We start from the raw sequence: 17,359 nt of genomic DNA on the forward strand, positions 1-17,359 counted from the left end.
TGCAATCCCTTGGCACATCTGCCAGACTTTGGTGGCCCACTAATGAGCTCCTGCTTAGAGTGTGGGTCATGGGCAACATTGGGTTGGCATGATTAAGTAAGCGTGGTCTGTAGTCTACAGTTAAAGGTTGAGTGCCCCATTATTGATTTAATTTATTAACTATATGGATCATTTTCCCATCAAATTAATTTAATTATATTTCTTTTATGATAGATATTATTTTAGAATTGTTATTTGAATTTTTATAAATCTCTGGATATTTTATTTATAAAATTTGGGTTTATAAAATTAAAGATATTGATTTTTAATAATTTAAATATTCAATTAATGTTCTAAAATTTATTTTTATTATGTTTTAAATATATGAATTTTTATGGGGGCCTATTGTGCACCTGGGCCTACCATATTCTAGAAGGTGCACATATAAGTCCGTATCGTGGGTGGCAAACCACCTGTTTTAGGGAACGCTTATCCCATGGGTGGCACTTCCCTTTTTTATGAGATATTTTGATATATTTTATCTCAAATTGGTTGAGTTGATAAAGTGGTTTATCCTAAAGAGATTTTAGTAAATATTTTAAAAAGCCTGTAAGGCTTATGAAAATATATTTTGGATAAATCACAATATTTTCTTGATTAATTTTTATTTGATGGGATAATGGTCAAAGGAAATGGGGGATAATGGATCAACACATTTCGTAATATTGATGGTCCATCTATAGAATGAATGGCTTAGATCTCTTACCCCACAAGTCACCCTTGATCGACGGTTCCAATTTAATCTTGTGAGGCAAGCAATGGGAAGCCTAGAACCAATTTTATATTGCTCTTTCTTCTCTCATATTTTATCCAAAGAATCTTTCTCTTTCATACTGTATCCAACTCTCATACTGTATCCAACTTACTCACTCTTTTTTCCCTCTCACATAACTCTTACTTTATCTCCTCCTTCTTTCTTTTTCTTTTATGTCATACTCTCTCTCATCATGCTTTATCAAAGAAGATAATGCGGGAGGGGGGGGGGGGGGGGGGGGGGGCACGCCCTTTTATCTCTCTCTCTCCCTAAACATTATATAAAGGGAGCCACACCCCTTTCTAAAAGAACTTATTTCTCTCTCTAGTTTTGGGCTTTTGAAAATAAATTAAAAAGGAGAAATTTTTTAGGCAATTTTTTTTTTGGGAATGATCCTGAAGAGTTTTGAGTGAGTATAAAGATTCCATAGCAGAGCTTGGCCGAAATTAGCGTTTTCGGTTGAGATTGAACGAAAGCTGTGGATCCTGCACCATCGGATGGTGGTGACTTGATGTGGGTGTAATAAGTCCGGCTGAGGTCTCCAGTATTTTCTTTTTATTTTTTGCTTATTTAATTGCACAATCTTTATATTCTCAAGCACAAGATTGGTGGTTATTTTCTTTGATTAAAGAAAATTAGTTTAGTAACATTAAAGTTCTCAAGATCTTGGATTTTTAATGTTTTATTTTCTTTGAAGCAAGAGTTATTGTAATAAGACTAATTGCAAGTGATCTTTGTCAAAAGAGAAGAAAAGAAAAGGAGTGAGATGGAAAAAAAAAAAAAGAATTCGCCGCAAGATCACAATGGTGGAACTTTCAGGCATGTGAAGTATAAAAACAAGGGATGTAACTTATTCAACCCATAGACAAGCACTTGGGAATAATATGAATGACTTTTTATTCGTACTCCCTAAGCACTTGAGAATAATAGTGTCTTAATAATGAACCAAAGACAAAAACATCCATCTAAAGGTCCTCAGATGGTTTCCAAAATTTCAACAAAAAAATCTGCCTAAGTAGTTATTCCAAAATTTCAACATAATTTACCATAAAGGGCTTTGAGATTTAAGATTATTGTATTTGAATAAGTTTGGTAGCGGGTCATAACCATTAACTTAGTATTGCAATTGTGTGTGGTATGTGGACAAAAGGGATGCTCTTATCGGTCTGTCCAATATTTTGTTAAACGATCTTTAAGTTTGATTCAATATTCATGTAAATATATTAATCAAATACGCATTAGATTTTGATAACCATTACTTGGGCTCACAATTAACATCTTAGACTGTCGTGCAACTTCCAGGGCTCTTTGTAGTACTCCAATATCCTGCAAAACAAGTACAAAGGAAAAAAACAGTGGTTAGGAAAATAGTATGGTCATAAGCATTGTTCTAAGACTCGTCCGAGGTCACTCGAACTCGGGTGAGCAACTCGGCCTCAGCGTATAGGTGAGGCAGACAATTTTGGGCGAGTCTGTTGTACGTCATTTTTATATTTGTATTAATACATCAAATTTTAGTCATGTTTATTCGGAGGGTTTTGTGGATTGCATCAGTGCATAAGTCCTACCTTGATTAAGGTTCGAATTCTGCTAGTTGATATTGTTTTTTCAAAGACTGTCTTTTTTTTACATGATAGAAGTTCAACATCGTTTTTTCAAAGACTGTCTTTTTCTTACATGATAGAAGTTCTTAAATACATCAAATTTTAATCATAAGTCCTAGCTTGATTAAGGTTTGAATCCTGCTAGTTGACATCGTTTTTTAAAAAGACCCGTTTTGTTTTTTAACATGATAGAAGTTCAACATCTTTTTTTCAAAGATATGATAGAAGTTCAAAAACAAAATGTAGGCCCTAATAATCGAACCCTGAATCTCATGACGTCCAATGTCACGTATTATAACCAATGCGCAATTATGTGATTGTAAAACACTGCTCACTATTTATTTTCATTTTCATTAATAAAAAATAATAATAATAAAAAGCGAGCTAGATGAGTTACTCGGGAGTCAGGATCGAGTAACTTCGCTCACTGGTTATAAGAAAGACCAACTTGTATAGCTATATAATTAATTATTTTCTATTCACTAAAAAAAATATGTTTTTTAAGGGGCAAGGGTCACTTAATAAGGGATCTCTAGAAAATGGCAGTTGCAGATCTTGGGGACAATCAACTGGGGACTTTGATTCCTATACTTAACGAATCTCGATATTAGAACAAGAGGAACCCCATTACATAACAAACATAAACCTCGATCCTTTAACCAAGGGAACCCTACTAGCTCTACTTGACAATCTCGTTTTTATGAAGAGTAAAGCTTCAGCTTTTTCGAATAGTGAAGCTTCAGTTTTTTCCGGTCAAAACCTCAAACCCATTGACATGGGATCTCACTCCCATAAACCTAAGGAGCTCGTTTCCATAACCAAGAGAACTCGTCCTAGCTCAACTTGACAATGTTGTTCTATGAATAATAGAGCTTGGATTCTTGCCGGTCAAAACGACATGGGATCTCGCTCTCATAAACCTAAGGATTTCATTCCCTCTCTTGTTCAGTATATGGACGGCAATCCCAAAGCCATGGACCTTTAGCAACAGGGCAATTATACTATTCCTAAACCGATCCCGCTCCCGTCTCTAACAACTATGCTCTAAACTAGAACTAGAATTTGTTATCCGAGTCTTGGCTAGCCCAAAATTGGATGAAGTGCATACTGAGTGAAAAATTACGATTTGATATGAAAGTTGTCTTCAATTGCTTACGACATATAAGTGCTCCCAACTATCATAAAATTATCTTGTTATTACCCTTTGAACTTGAGAATCAGGATCACGTTCTTGACCTTGTAAAGTTCATATTGCTTTGTGGTTCGTCTTAAGTGGACATGATTTCCATCCTTCTATCTGTATCTAGTACTTGGTCATCCAACAAACCCTTGATTATTTGATTTGCTAAGTTCTACTTGTAACAATATGGTCTGCAGTAATTATTCCATCATCAAGCAATTATCTCAATTGACCTTAAGAGAATATGTGATTTTCGTGGTAAATCTTATTCATTGATTGATACAAAACCCCTTCATAATCATAGTTAATTAATATTGCATGTATAGGCTTTTGAGTAAGTGATACATCTACTGTCAATTGTTTGAGCCATTCTGCCTCTCTATTAGCAACCTCCGAGGTGATCACTGCCAATTTTATTGTAAGCCTGCTTCTTATAGCCCCATGAGCGACATCCGAACCAAATATGAAAAATCTACTTGTTGACTTAGTTTCATTTAAATCCGATATCTAGTTTGCATCATTATACCTTTTAGGGTAATGGCTTCACCTACACAGTGTAGTCCATAGTTCCTTTGAGATATCAAAAGACTTTGTGGGATTGCATTTCAGGGCTTATGACTTAGATTATTTAGAGATCTACAAACTTTAGCATTATATAAGCAACGTCAATTTAATTGCATGGCATACATAATACAGTCAAATGACTCTAGCATAGAGAGGCTGAGATACTGAAATACCTTCATTGTTTCTTAATTGAATATGAGGTTTGTACAAACTAAATTAAAGTCAAAAAGGTCAAAAGTCTTGAAAAAGTTTCCTATACAGTGACATTGGGTTAGAATATACCCATCTGATTTTCTCTATTTATTGATTCTATGAATCACATCAGCTAGTCCCTTGCCCTTCATATTAAATTAAGAAGACAACACATTCTTCCTCTCTTTTATGCATTCTAAGTTATGAACAATATTGCATACACACCTATAGTACTATCCAAAACTATGGCAGACATGAAGTTAATAGATTCACTGATACAAAAATCATGAGATAAAATAACTATGCCGAATTTCTCATGTTATTATTTGGGGGCCTTTTTCACTCCCACAAGAACTTTTGCAAGCTTGCACACATTGTTTTCGTTGTGATTCTAGAACAAACCTTCCGTCCACGTGCATCAGAATGGTATACATTTCAAAACAAACCCTCTGAGTTGCTCTATTTCAAATGAAAATAAAAAGAATGTGGAATAGGATAATATGGTCTCATAAGAACTTGAAAGTTATCATGGAACTAAGTGGGAGATCTCTTAACGATGTTTTGTGATTTATAAATGTGGCTTACATAACTCTTGAAGTAATAGTTTTCCTTATTGTTCATATCTCTTGGTCCAATATTTGAACCCTTCCATGATCTCAGGGTGATTTTTTGTCCCAGAGCAATGTATACCCCAGTTAAAGAAGAAACCCATATAGCACACATTTGATACAAGATCCATGATTATTTACATACGACCATATATCCCAAATCCATATTAGTATTAGTGTTAAATATTTAACAGTTAAATAGTTTACCTATTGTGTACTATTCACATTGAAAAAACACTTATTTTATCATTCATCAAACCTTTTGATGAAATGAACATGTTCCTCAATGGCCTGCCTTAGATGATCAAATGCTTTATACAAGAAACCCATGAGGCAGGATATAAAAGCCATAAGCAAATAGAAAGACTAAGGAGAGATATTTTCTTACAAAATTACAAAGGAAATTTTTCAAAATTTTGTGAATTGTTTGTGTGAAAGAAAAATCTCATTGTATCTCAGAAGTCATCCATAGTGATGTTTGTGGCCTATGAATGTGGTAACAAAGGGGTATAAGAGGAATTTTATCACTTTCATTGATGACCACCTACGATATGACCATATATACTTGTTACAAAATGAATTGAACGCCTTTGGTTGTATCAAAGAGTACAAGGTTGCAATTCAAAAACCAAACTGATAGGAGGATGTAGGTCCTTAGAAACTATAGAGGGGGAGAGTATTCATCCCAACTGTTCAATTAGCCCAAGCGTGGCATCATACATTAGTATACCATGCCATACAATCCCGAGCATAATGGGTTAGTGGAGAGACATAATATGACCTTGATAAAAATAGTGAGGAATCTGATATGACATGCTACATTATCTTTAGACTTTCGGGAGAAGTAATTTTGACAATCGGGTATATCCTTAATAGGCTCCTATAAAAGTAGTCATATTAACTCCATACTAGATGTTCAATAGTCAAGCTTTATCCAACAACCATCTAAGAGTTCGAGATAATATTTTATATCCTAGTTCCTATTGAAAATTGTGGCCTTTGAGGCCATTTTATTCAAGATATCCAATTATTATGGGCATAAATATATTACTTAATACTATCATTGTATTGATATGGTCATACAAAGATATAACTATTACTAGGTCTTTAGAGAACTTGTCAAAGTTCCCAATGCCTTTTAGGTAAATAAAGATAGAAGTTACAATTTGGATCTCAACTCCTATAGGCCATTAATTATTATAAATAATTATATGAGGTAGGCTCTAAAAAATAGAAGGTTTCTTAAAGAATGTAATCGGAAAGATGAAGAAAGCTGATTAGCTTGCATTGTATTTCTGTCACTATGGGGTTTGGCCTATAAGATTTGGATTAGCACACCAAGCACCTTGTGTATTTGGGAACATATCTAAGGCCCAGTTTGGATGTCAAACAAGAAAATATTCACATTAAACAAAAATGAAAAATTTTTCCTCCTCAATTGAAAAAACATTATCGTTTTATTTTATTATGTTGGCAGATTGTTTGGATGTCTATTAAAATATGAGAAGAAAATTTTATTTGCCAGATATGTCTGTTTGGACGCGTTGTAATTTTATTTTTTACATATCCTTGATATCCATAGAGCAGTAAAAAATGGCAGAAAAATAACTTTAAAGAAATCGATAAGAAATCTCAAACTCAATTTACACAATTTCAAATTTTAATTATATTGATTCCTCTCTCTCTAGATCTGCAGTTTATTTCTATAAATGTACAAGACAAGAGAGAATGAGAAGAACCCAAAAAGCAGGAGTATGGAGAAGTTCAATATTATTATTATGGGTGCGGCTTTCTAGAGAGAGATGGAAATGTTCATTTTTTAGAGAGAGAAAAAGTTGAACTAGTATTGGGAGATGAGATCCCCATAGTTGAAGATGAGAGAAACCTGCTTGCGAGTAGGAGAGTGGCTTTTGTAATTGCAACTTAGAGCAGGAGAGTTTGGAGGAAAGGAGTTAAGAGGGAAGCGAAAAAAAATCTGCATAGTTAAAGTTGACAGACATAAAGAGTTGTGAGACTTGCTTGATAGTGGGAGAGAGGCTTTTGTAAGTGCGAAGAGGGAAGCGAAGAAAAAAATGTTGGGGAAAGGTGCGAAGAGGGAAGCGAAAAACAATCTGCATAGTTGAAGATGAGAGAATGAAAGAACTATGAGACCTGATTGAGAGTGGGAGAGAGGCTTTTGTAGATGAAGAGAGGGAAGCGAAAAAAATTTTGAGCAAAAAAAATTTGAGTCTAAATCAATTTTTTTTCGCTCATGTTTTTGGGTAAATTTGGCTCAGTATCGTAATCTGTTTTGTTGGGGAATAAAATCTAATGAGGTTATCCAAATAGTTCTCAGTTGCTATATCAATCTTTTTTTCTTGTCATTTAAAAATATTGCAAGTTTGGGTACACCCAAACTGGCGCTGAGTGTCGGCAGTCCTATCAATATATTCTTGTTTTTATTTTATTTTATTTTATTTTATTTTATTTTGTTGTGTTTGTTTTTTGGTACGGACCAACAAATTGTATCAGAGCAATTATTTTACAATGACAATAAGCTAGTCTATTATATTGTTCTTATTGATGGTTAAGATTTGAGATTAGAAATAAAATTGTATAAATAATTTATAATAACATATGGTTTGGATCTCACCAAGCCGTTGTCCAATTAGACAACCATTGAAGTTGTGCGTAATTTTAGAAAAATGTAGCGCGTGGATGCTTTTCTTTTCTCACCAAATGATACTGGTTGTGGGCGGTCCAAGGGTGCTAATTAACTTAAATTGCAGTACCAGTTGATAGTCAACACCAAATTTCTCCATCTGTACATGGTTAATGAGAGAGTGCATCTCTCTTTTCCTCTCTATATGTTTTCATGCAAATGGTTATATGAATGGATATTGGACTGCCATCCTATATGGCACACACATGGAGCTCAGACATATCCGGCAACTCTTCGATGATGTCCATGGGTATGGACATGGAGATGATGGTGTACATCTAGTTCATAGCTCATGGTGTAAATGACAAGCTAATAAATGCACCTTTCCTTGAAGTGTTCACTGACGAGTTGAACACAGAGAGAAACGCAGGTATCCTTGAGTAGAGAGAGAAAGTAACTTAAATTTTGAAATAGGACTATTTATTGATTTCATGCTATTAAGATAAAATAGAATGTCAATAAATTTTTACTTTAAGGCAATAAAGAACTTGTCACAAAAGCTTTGTTATTGAAACATACCTAATACTTTTCATAATCATACTTAAAAAAAATGGTCGTAACCCAATGCTGGTCCTGCCTAAGCAGGGTCTTGGGAGGGATAGGCTGGAAACAGTCTTAACCTATGGTTTATGCATAAAATGGTTGCTCGCATGATTCAAACCCACGCTCTTGTGCTGGCTACTCGAGCTTTTTACCGTCAGACCAAGTGATCACCCTTACCAAAAAAGAAAAAGAAGAGATTTTATAATTGGAGCTTACCAATTATATTGAAACACTACCTAATATTGGCCATCGTCCTTAGAGGACTAAACTTTTACAAATAAAGACTTTGATGCAGTTAGAAGGAAGTCTACCAAGACACTCAAGGAAGTTCCTTTTATTTTGGATGTCGTAGCTACAGACAACTTCCATACTCATACCCGAAACTCCAAGAAAATGCAGCAATTGTTCCATATTTTCTCTCTCTAAAGTTTAGGACTAAAGATGCAACCCATCTATGAAGGATTGTGCCCTAGGGTTGTGTTATAATGCCGTAACATAAACCTGAATGAGACAGGTTTGTCCCAAATTATAACATAACCATGTTCTGATACCACTTTGTTGATCCCTGCAAAAAATATATACAATAAATAAATAAATAAATAAGTAAACCAAGAATTCATTGATAGGATTATTAATATTTGGGTCTATCTCCAAACTACACAATAAGTAGGGCTGCTAATCTAAATCCTATACGGCAAACCCCATGGTGACAGGCATAAAATGCAAGCAAATAATCCCTGTTCATCTTTTTTTTTTTTTCATAAATTTAAGTTAATGGCCTATCGGAATTGAGATTCAAATTGTAACTCATATCTTTATTCACCTTAAAAGGCATTGGGAGCTTTGATAAGGTATTACTTAGCTCTTGAAACTCTTATTAGGTTAGTTAGGGTAGTAAAGACCTGATAATATTTATATATCTATGTATGACCTTTTTCATATCAATACCATGATATTATTAACTAATATGTTTATGCCCATAATAATTAGATATCTTGAATAAAAAGGTCCAATAGGCTTGAATTTCCAACATATGGGTGCATTAGCATATATTTTTTATTCACTTTAACTTGAGGATATATGCTTAAGTAAGGAAAGACATTTTGGATTTCTTAACAATATTATATAACTTAAACATTAAAAAAGAAAAGGTTATCATTTGATATATTACTTTCAAGCTATTGTAATTGGGGGTTTACTTTATGTTATTGCACTTTATACTAAATGAATATGGACCTCGCGATTATTATACCTTGAAATTTGATCTCAATTTTCATGGATTTTATTTAGAACTTCCATTCATGAATTTTCATGCATCTAAAACTTGCTTATGACCCGCTTTTCAAAATTTGTAGTTAAAGGCCTTTTAAAGGAAAAAGTTCATATAGCGCCGAGGTTCTAAACAATCAAATTAGAGCCTGTCTTAAAAATTTTACTAGAAGAGCTTGTTTTGATGCCCAAATATTTTTAAATTGATCATCTTGACATCAAGATGCAAGGACATGAGAAAAAATTTGATTTCAAGTTTTGGAAATAGTGCATCTTGTAATTCATTTTGGGCCATCAATTTTTTAGATTTTCAAGTTTTCATGGATCTGCTCAATCTATACTATTTTTTAAGCTTTTAATTTTATAATTAGATATGAACATATATTTTGAGGCTATCACAAATATTTTCAGTATTGAAACCATATTTCTCTACACTATTTGAAGGTGCACTCTGTTTTGATTGTTTATAGCCTTGGCTCTATACAAACCGCGCCCCTTTTTAAGTGCAATAAAGATTGCATGAATAGTCACTGAAAAAATAAGATGTATTTTTTAGTAAGTTCATATATTGTTTTTCTTTTCGAGAGATTTGAATATATTTAGTTATGAAATTCACGCCCTTAAAATTTTTGTGACTAAAATTTTAGAATTCACGAGCTTTAAACCAATTTCTTTATGAAATTCATGGCCTTAAAAATTGTTTATGTCTAAAATTTTTGAAAATTTTAACCATATTCTTAAAATACTTCTAAAAGTTACAAAGATAGATACAATTTTTTTTATAATTTTCATACTAATCTGTTTATAAATTTTTTTAACCATATTAAAATATTTCTAAAAGTTACGAAGATAGTTACCATTTTTTAAAATTTTCATACTTATCTGTTTATAAAATTTGCTTCAACGTTTATGAATATCTAAGGGATAGTTTGGATATCTGAAAATACATTTTCAAAAATGTTTTTCTCATGGAGATGGCATATTTCCGGTGTTTGACTTGAAATTTTGGGACAAAAATATATTTATGTTGGAAATTAATTTTCTCATTTTTAAGCCAAAAATAAAAATAAAGAAATATGTATCCGTATCTTTACCCCCATAAGTTGAATTTCAGCCATATTTCCCTATCATAGAGATGTCCACTTTAAAAAAATACAATTAATTCTACCAAAACATCCCCACTAAATAGAGAGAGAGAGAGAGGAAAATGTCTCTAATTTTAAGTTTTAGAGAGAAAACGTATCTTAAAATTTTAGAAAGAAAAATTATATTTATTTTAGATAGAGATACTATCTCTAGTTTGAAGTTTTAGAGAGAGAAAGTATGTTAAATTTTTAAAAAGATAAATTATATCAAATTTTAGAGAGAAAAACTATGTAAATTTTTTTAAAAAGAGATACAATCTCACATAGTTAAATTTTAATGAGAGAAAGTATCTTAAAATTTAAAAAGATAAAGTATATAAAATCTTAGAGAGAGAAACTATGTCAAAATTTTTAGAAAGATAAATTATCTCGAATTTTAAATTTTAAAGAGAATATCTTAAAACTTTAAAGCGAGAAACTATCTCAAAGTTTTGGGCAGGAGAAACTATCTCAAAATTTTGGGCGGAAGAAACTATCTCAAATTTTATGAAAAATGATATTATAATAAATAATACAATCAAAATCATTTAACAAAAAAGCAAAACAAAAAAAAAATAAAAATATTATGCATATATGTGTCATCCAAACAAAAGAAATCTATTTTATAGAAAATACTTTTTCCTTTGATCCAAAGGGCCCCTAATTCTTTATTTTTATTCATTTTCAACTAACAAAAGGTTTGGCTCTTTTAAAGAAATTTGGAGAGGTTGTGTTTATTATTTTCCAATATTTATAAAATTTTAATTTATAAACAATCCATATACATTATAATTAGGAAAAATATCGTATAGATTCTTAATTCTCCATCTTATTTCATGGTAGACCCTCCTTCTATTTTTCTTTCAAACGGCATAAAAAAACGTCGAGTATTTCACCGTACCCCCTCATCTATTTTCTCTCAAGTTTTTTCACTTTTGGCCACAAAACTAGCACCAACAAATTATTTTATTCCATCTCAATCCAAACACATTTTTAACCCTATTTTGTACTTTTTAAAAAAGCTTTTAGATTGAGGTGAAATAAAACAATTTGTTGAAGTTAGTTTTTGCGGCCATAAGTGAATAAGTGTGGTAGAGGAGAGATAAGAAAGCACAGTGAATACTTGAGAGTTTTTTTATGCAGTTTTAAATAATCATATCTTTAATTAGAAAATTTTATACTTTTTAAATTATATTTTAACTTTATAAGTAGGCGATCGATATTAATATTTCATAACCTTCACAAATTTTCCTCTTACTTGTTCAAATTGAATCGAGCATTGTATCCATTTGCATATTTTATTATTTTTCTATATCTTTGTATCTAGAGAATTTTAGACGGTTCATGCCTTTCATAAAAGCACTTGTTTTTTACAAGTAATTGGATGCCATTGGTCTGCAAGTTTGAATCGGACGACTACGGTTGAATCTGCTCTTTCGAGTGGATTTGACACGTTTCCAGGAGCAAGGAAAGCAACGTAGATAAAAAAAGAAAAAAACGGAAGGTACATGGAAATCAAATGGTAAACGTGCTGATAAGAAAAGCCGGCTTTGATGGAGAGATTGCGTAATAAGATTACGTACATGAGCTTGTGTTAAGTAGAATGGACCAAATAGAGTTTCAGTGGATTTAGACTTGCTCTTCTTTTTGGATTTGGAAAATTATAGTTACCTTTAAAATTTGTACTTTTCTAGGCATGCCACCAACCCTCCCCCTCCCCCTCCCGAAACCAAAAAAGAACATTATATTTTTTTAGATCTAATTATTAACCCTATTTTATTTTTTTTTATAAATACTATCGAAAGTTGACTTTTGCCAACAAATATATATATATATATATATATATTTATACAAATTATTAACCCGAATACTTTTTTTTTTATTTTTATGAGTACTCCCAAACTTGAATTTTTTTAACTAAAATACCCTCCTTTTGACCATGTTTCCCACTTTCTCTTTCTAAGCCAATTTGTCACAATTTTGTGTTGGACCGGCTCTATATTCAACTTGTGCTGGTCCAGCACATTTGTTTGTTAGTCTAGCACATTTTTGTATCAGACCAGTACATGCTGGTCTTTTGTGTCAGATCGATGCAAGTTAGGCATCATGTTTCGAAAACGTAGATCAAAGTAGGGGTACTTTGGTTTAAAATTATTTTTTTTACTTTGAGGTGGTTGCAAAGAAAAATAGTGTTAGGGTTAATAGTATGATATAAAAAATTTTAGAAGAAAGATTTTGACTTGTTTGGAAGAGTGAAATACTTGGGTAGATTTGCCATCAAGAAGTGGCTGAAAATGCGAATGGTAGTCAATGGAAGAAGCATGGGCCATGGACTCCGTAGAGGGTGATCAAATGGTGTAAGGTAGAAGCTCAGACTCCTCATAGGCTAATCACAAAACTCTTTTCCAACGGATAGTAGATAACTCTCCTATCTTCGAAATATTGACGGCCACTTCTCAAAGATTTCAAGAAGGAAAAACCTAACATTAGAGAACAATTTCCTCCCATCTCTCTATAAAATAGGGTTCATGGCTACAGAAAAATACCAAAAAAAAGAAAAAAGTTCTCAATCGTTTTGAAAAACCCTTGGGCTTTCTACAAGATACAATCCTTTCAAAACCCTGGGCTCTCTACAATATACAATCCAATAACGCTAAAAATATACAATCCAATAACAGTACGTTTTTTTTATAAGTTTTTCATCTTATTCTTCCGAACAACCACAGCGGAACATCAGTGTCAGCCAACTCATTGAAACCCCATCCTACATTAATACCCCATTGCTACATAAAGCTCTCTTCTTCATATATAAACCAACTAATTAATTACGTTTTGACTTTCAAAGCGAGGCATTAAAGCTCCCCGTTGAAATTATATATCAGCAGTCCTATGCACCTGTGCTCCCTTTCAATTCATGGTTTATGGAATGAAGACTCTTAACTCTATCCCAAACACGTATAGTGCATTTCTACTGTTATCATAAAATATTCGCCGTTGTTTCAAAATATTATCTATTTTGAACTATAATATTTTGGAATTCTTTTTTTCTTTGTAGAGAGAAAAGTAACATATTATTTATACCACATATAAGGATGAAGTAATGAAAATCATACTTAAGTATGGTATATGCTCTTAATGGTTATACTAGGTGGAGGTAAAAGACTACTTTCCTCATTCCTGTACTTTTGCCTTTTTTAGATTTTTTTTTTTTTCTATATTTAGATCTTAAGATACTGTACTTTTTTATTTTTTTAATTTTTTTTTTTTTTTCTATCTTTAGATCTTGAGATACTGCATTTGTATCAGCAAAATAGTTTATGCTTGTATCTCAAGGTTAATTTTGCTTGGAGAAGTTAGATGCACATTGATTCATCAAAATACCTTTTGTCTCAGCAAGATAGTTTGTCCTCGTAAATTTACCTGGAGAACTCAGATTCACACTAATTCATAAATGTGAGGCAAATATTGCCTTTTAAAAGATTGAAGTTCTTATTTCTTTTCTAAAGGAAATTATATAAATTTCCTCTATGTTGCGTTGTTTTGCGAAAAAAGTTCCAATAGTTTCTAGTCTAAAAATTGAAGTTGGAGCAATATAAGCGAATTAAGGTCCCAATCTATTGTTTTTCATTAGGTCATGATCAAGATAATGAATTTGCAATGAAAAAGAGGTAATGTAAGACCTTCAAAAGCCAAGTGGGAGATCTTGGGTTTATGTGGCCTTTAAAGGCTTTATGAGTGATTGTGATGAGACATTTGATACAGTAGATCATGGACTCAATGAGAGTGCAGTGCTTCATAGACCATACCATACAAACGAGGTTTGCAGATACCGAACAGTGCTTGACAGTCTAGACCAGTCGGTTCGAAAAAACCCAAATTGCCTGGGCATATAAAATAAACCGAGAAGGGTTCTAGTGGGTTATCCCTTGAAGAGGTCGGAGTATATCCAGACGAGAGAGTCGAATGACTGTGTGACCCTTGTGTGTGATGGCGGTCTATGGAGACGGGGGTCAAATCCTCATCCATGTACCATTACACGGCATGCATATTGATAGAACGTTCGGGAAAGTGGGCAAGCCACCTGTTTGAGTGAAACGTATGGATGTACGAGAGATACCTCTATGCGTCATAGAGCTGTGGTCGTATCAGGTCTAGGTAACCTTGACTGGTCTCTTGAGGAGAACCTGAAATCCACATACTGAGATTGCGATCACTTGGCTCATTGGCCAGGCTTTGGTGACCCACTAATGAGCTCCTGCTTGGACTGTGGGTCATGGGCAACGTTGGGTCAGCATGATAAAGCAAGTATGGTCTGTAGTCTACAGTTAAAGGTGGACCCCATTATTGATTTAATTCCTTGACCATATGGATCTTTTTCCCATCAAATTAATTTAATTATATTTCTTTTATGGTAGATATTATTTTAAAATTGTTATTTGAATTTTTATAAATCTCTGAATATTTTATTTATAAAATTTGGGTTTATAAAATTAAAGATATTGATTTTTAATGATTTAAATATTCAAATAATATTCTAAAAATTATTTTTATTATTTTTTAAATATATGAACTGTTATGGGGGCCCATTGTGCACGTGGGCCCACCATATTCTAGAAGGTGGGGCTCATAAGTCCCTATCTTGGGTGGCACGCCACCTTTTTTAGGGGAGGCTTATCCCCCACTTCCCCCTCGGATTTGTTGATATATTTTATCTCAAACTAGTTTGAGTTGATAGAGTGTTTTATCTTTAAGAGATTTTAGTAAATCTTTTAGGCCTATTAATAAATATTTTGGATAGATCACAATATTTTATTGACTAATTTTTATTTGATGTGATAATGGTCAAAGAAAGGGGGGATAATAATTTAACACATTCTGTAATGTTGATGGCCAATCTATATAATGAATAGCTCAGATCTCTTACCCCACAAGTCACCATTGATCGACGGTTCAGATCCAATCTTGTGAGGCAAACAATGGTTAGCCTAATCCCATATTATATCTCTCTTTCCTCTATCATATTTCATCCAAAGAATCTTTTTCTCTCATATTTTATCCAACTCTCTCTCTCTCTCTCCTCCCTCTCACGTAACTCCTACTTTATCTCCTCCCTTTTTTTATCTCATACTCTCTCTTATCATGCTTTATCAATAGAAGATAAGGGGGGGGGGCGGGGGGCATGTCCCATTCTCTATTTCTCTCCGTAAACATTATATAAAGGGGGGCCACGCCCAAATCTAAAAGAATTCTCTTCTCACTCTAGTTTTGGGCTTTGAAAATAAATTAAAAAGGACAATTTTTTTAGGCAATTTTTGTTTTTGGATTGATTCTAAAGAGTTTTGGGTAAGTATAAGGGTTCCATTGAAGAAGCTTCCATTGAAGAGCTTGGCCGAAATTAGCTTTTCCCAATTGAGATTGAATGAAAAACGTCAATCCCATACCATCGGATGGTGGTGACTCGGTGTGAAGTATAATAAGCCCGGTTGAGGTAATCTTCGGTATTTTTATTTATTTATTGCATATTTAATTGCACAGTCTTTGTATTCTCAAGCACAAGATTTGTGATTATTTTCTTTGATTAAAGAAAATTGGTTTAGTGGCATCAAGTTCTCAAGATCTTGGATTTGTAAGGTTTTATTTTCTTTGAAGCAAGAGTTATTGTAATAAGACTAATTGCAAGTGATCTTTGCCAAAAGAGAAGAAAAGGAAAGGGGAGAGAAAAAAAAAAAAAAATCCTTGTAAGATCATATTGGTCGAACTTTCATTGGTATTAGAGCAAGGTTGATATTTGATGACATTAGATATCTTTTCTCATTATTGAGTCAAGATTAAACTTGGGAATAAGATATGAGAAAGCAAATATTATTTGTGGTTAAGCAATACACTCAGGTTACGAATTATTGAAATATTTAACACCCCGAGAAAGACACTCCACAGAATGAGTATTCTGTGCTATTTTGGAGCAATTATAGGAAGAAGATAATGATGTATTTATTTATTGCATACTTCAATAATTTTGTGTATCTTTGAGAATAAGATCTACCTACAAAATTTCAGTGGGAGATCCTAAGGGAATTGAGAGTTATGGACTCATGAATGAAGGGTGCCAGTTTTGACCCTACAAAATCCAGGAACTGTCCATTGAGTTCCGTATATTTTCCCACCAATGATATGATCTTATTTCTTTCCGAAATTTTTTTCTAACACATAAAATTGAGTCTACTTTCAAACAAAAAATGTTACATCAAAAAATTCCTTGTGGTTTGAAAAGTATGATCAATTTATTGAATGATGCGCAAATGTTTTTTTCTACAATGAAAATTATTTTTATGATTTGGAAGTCAAGATTTTATTCTTAACCGAATGTTTAAAGCTCATACTAAGTTTACTAAGTTTTTAGACTTTCATTCTAGGTCTAGTTTCTAATTAATTTTATTTTAAAGAGAAATATTTATGGGAAGAGAAGAACAAAAATTTTAGATTGAAGAGTTCGTCATGACTTTTCTGCAATTATGGTGTGCTCTTCATTGAGACTTAAATAACTATAATTATTAAGCATATTTAACAGAGTGATATAAGACTTGTGGAAATATAAGTGTTACCATTATGTGTCTACTTTTAAATAAAATTAGTTTGAAAGAAAAACTCCATAAGGGCAGAGAGAAAATACAATTTTACTAAACAATATTCATCTCGAAATTCTACAGTATGAGTTATTTTGTGATGTGTATGTCAACTTATTTATTTATTTAAAGGAAGATATTATTTGAGATTCACACCA

This window comes from Amborella trichopoda, chromosome 1 (assembly GCF_054954075.1).
Source record: "Amborella trichopoda isolate Santa Cruz 75 chromosome 1, AtrichopodaSantaCruz75HAP2 v2.0, whole genome shotgun sequence".
Lineage (NCBI taxonomy): Eukaryota > Viridiplantae > Streptophyta > Magnoliopsida > Amborellales > Amborellaceae > Amborella > Amborella trichopoda.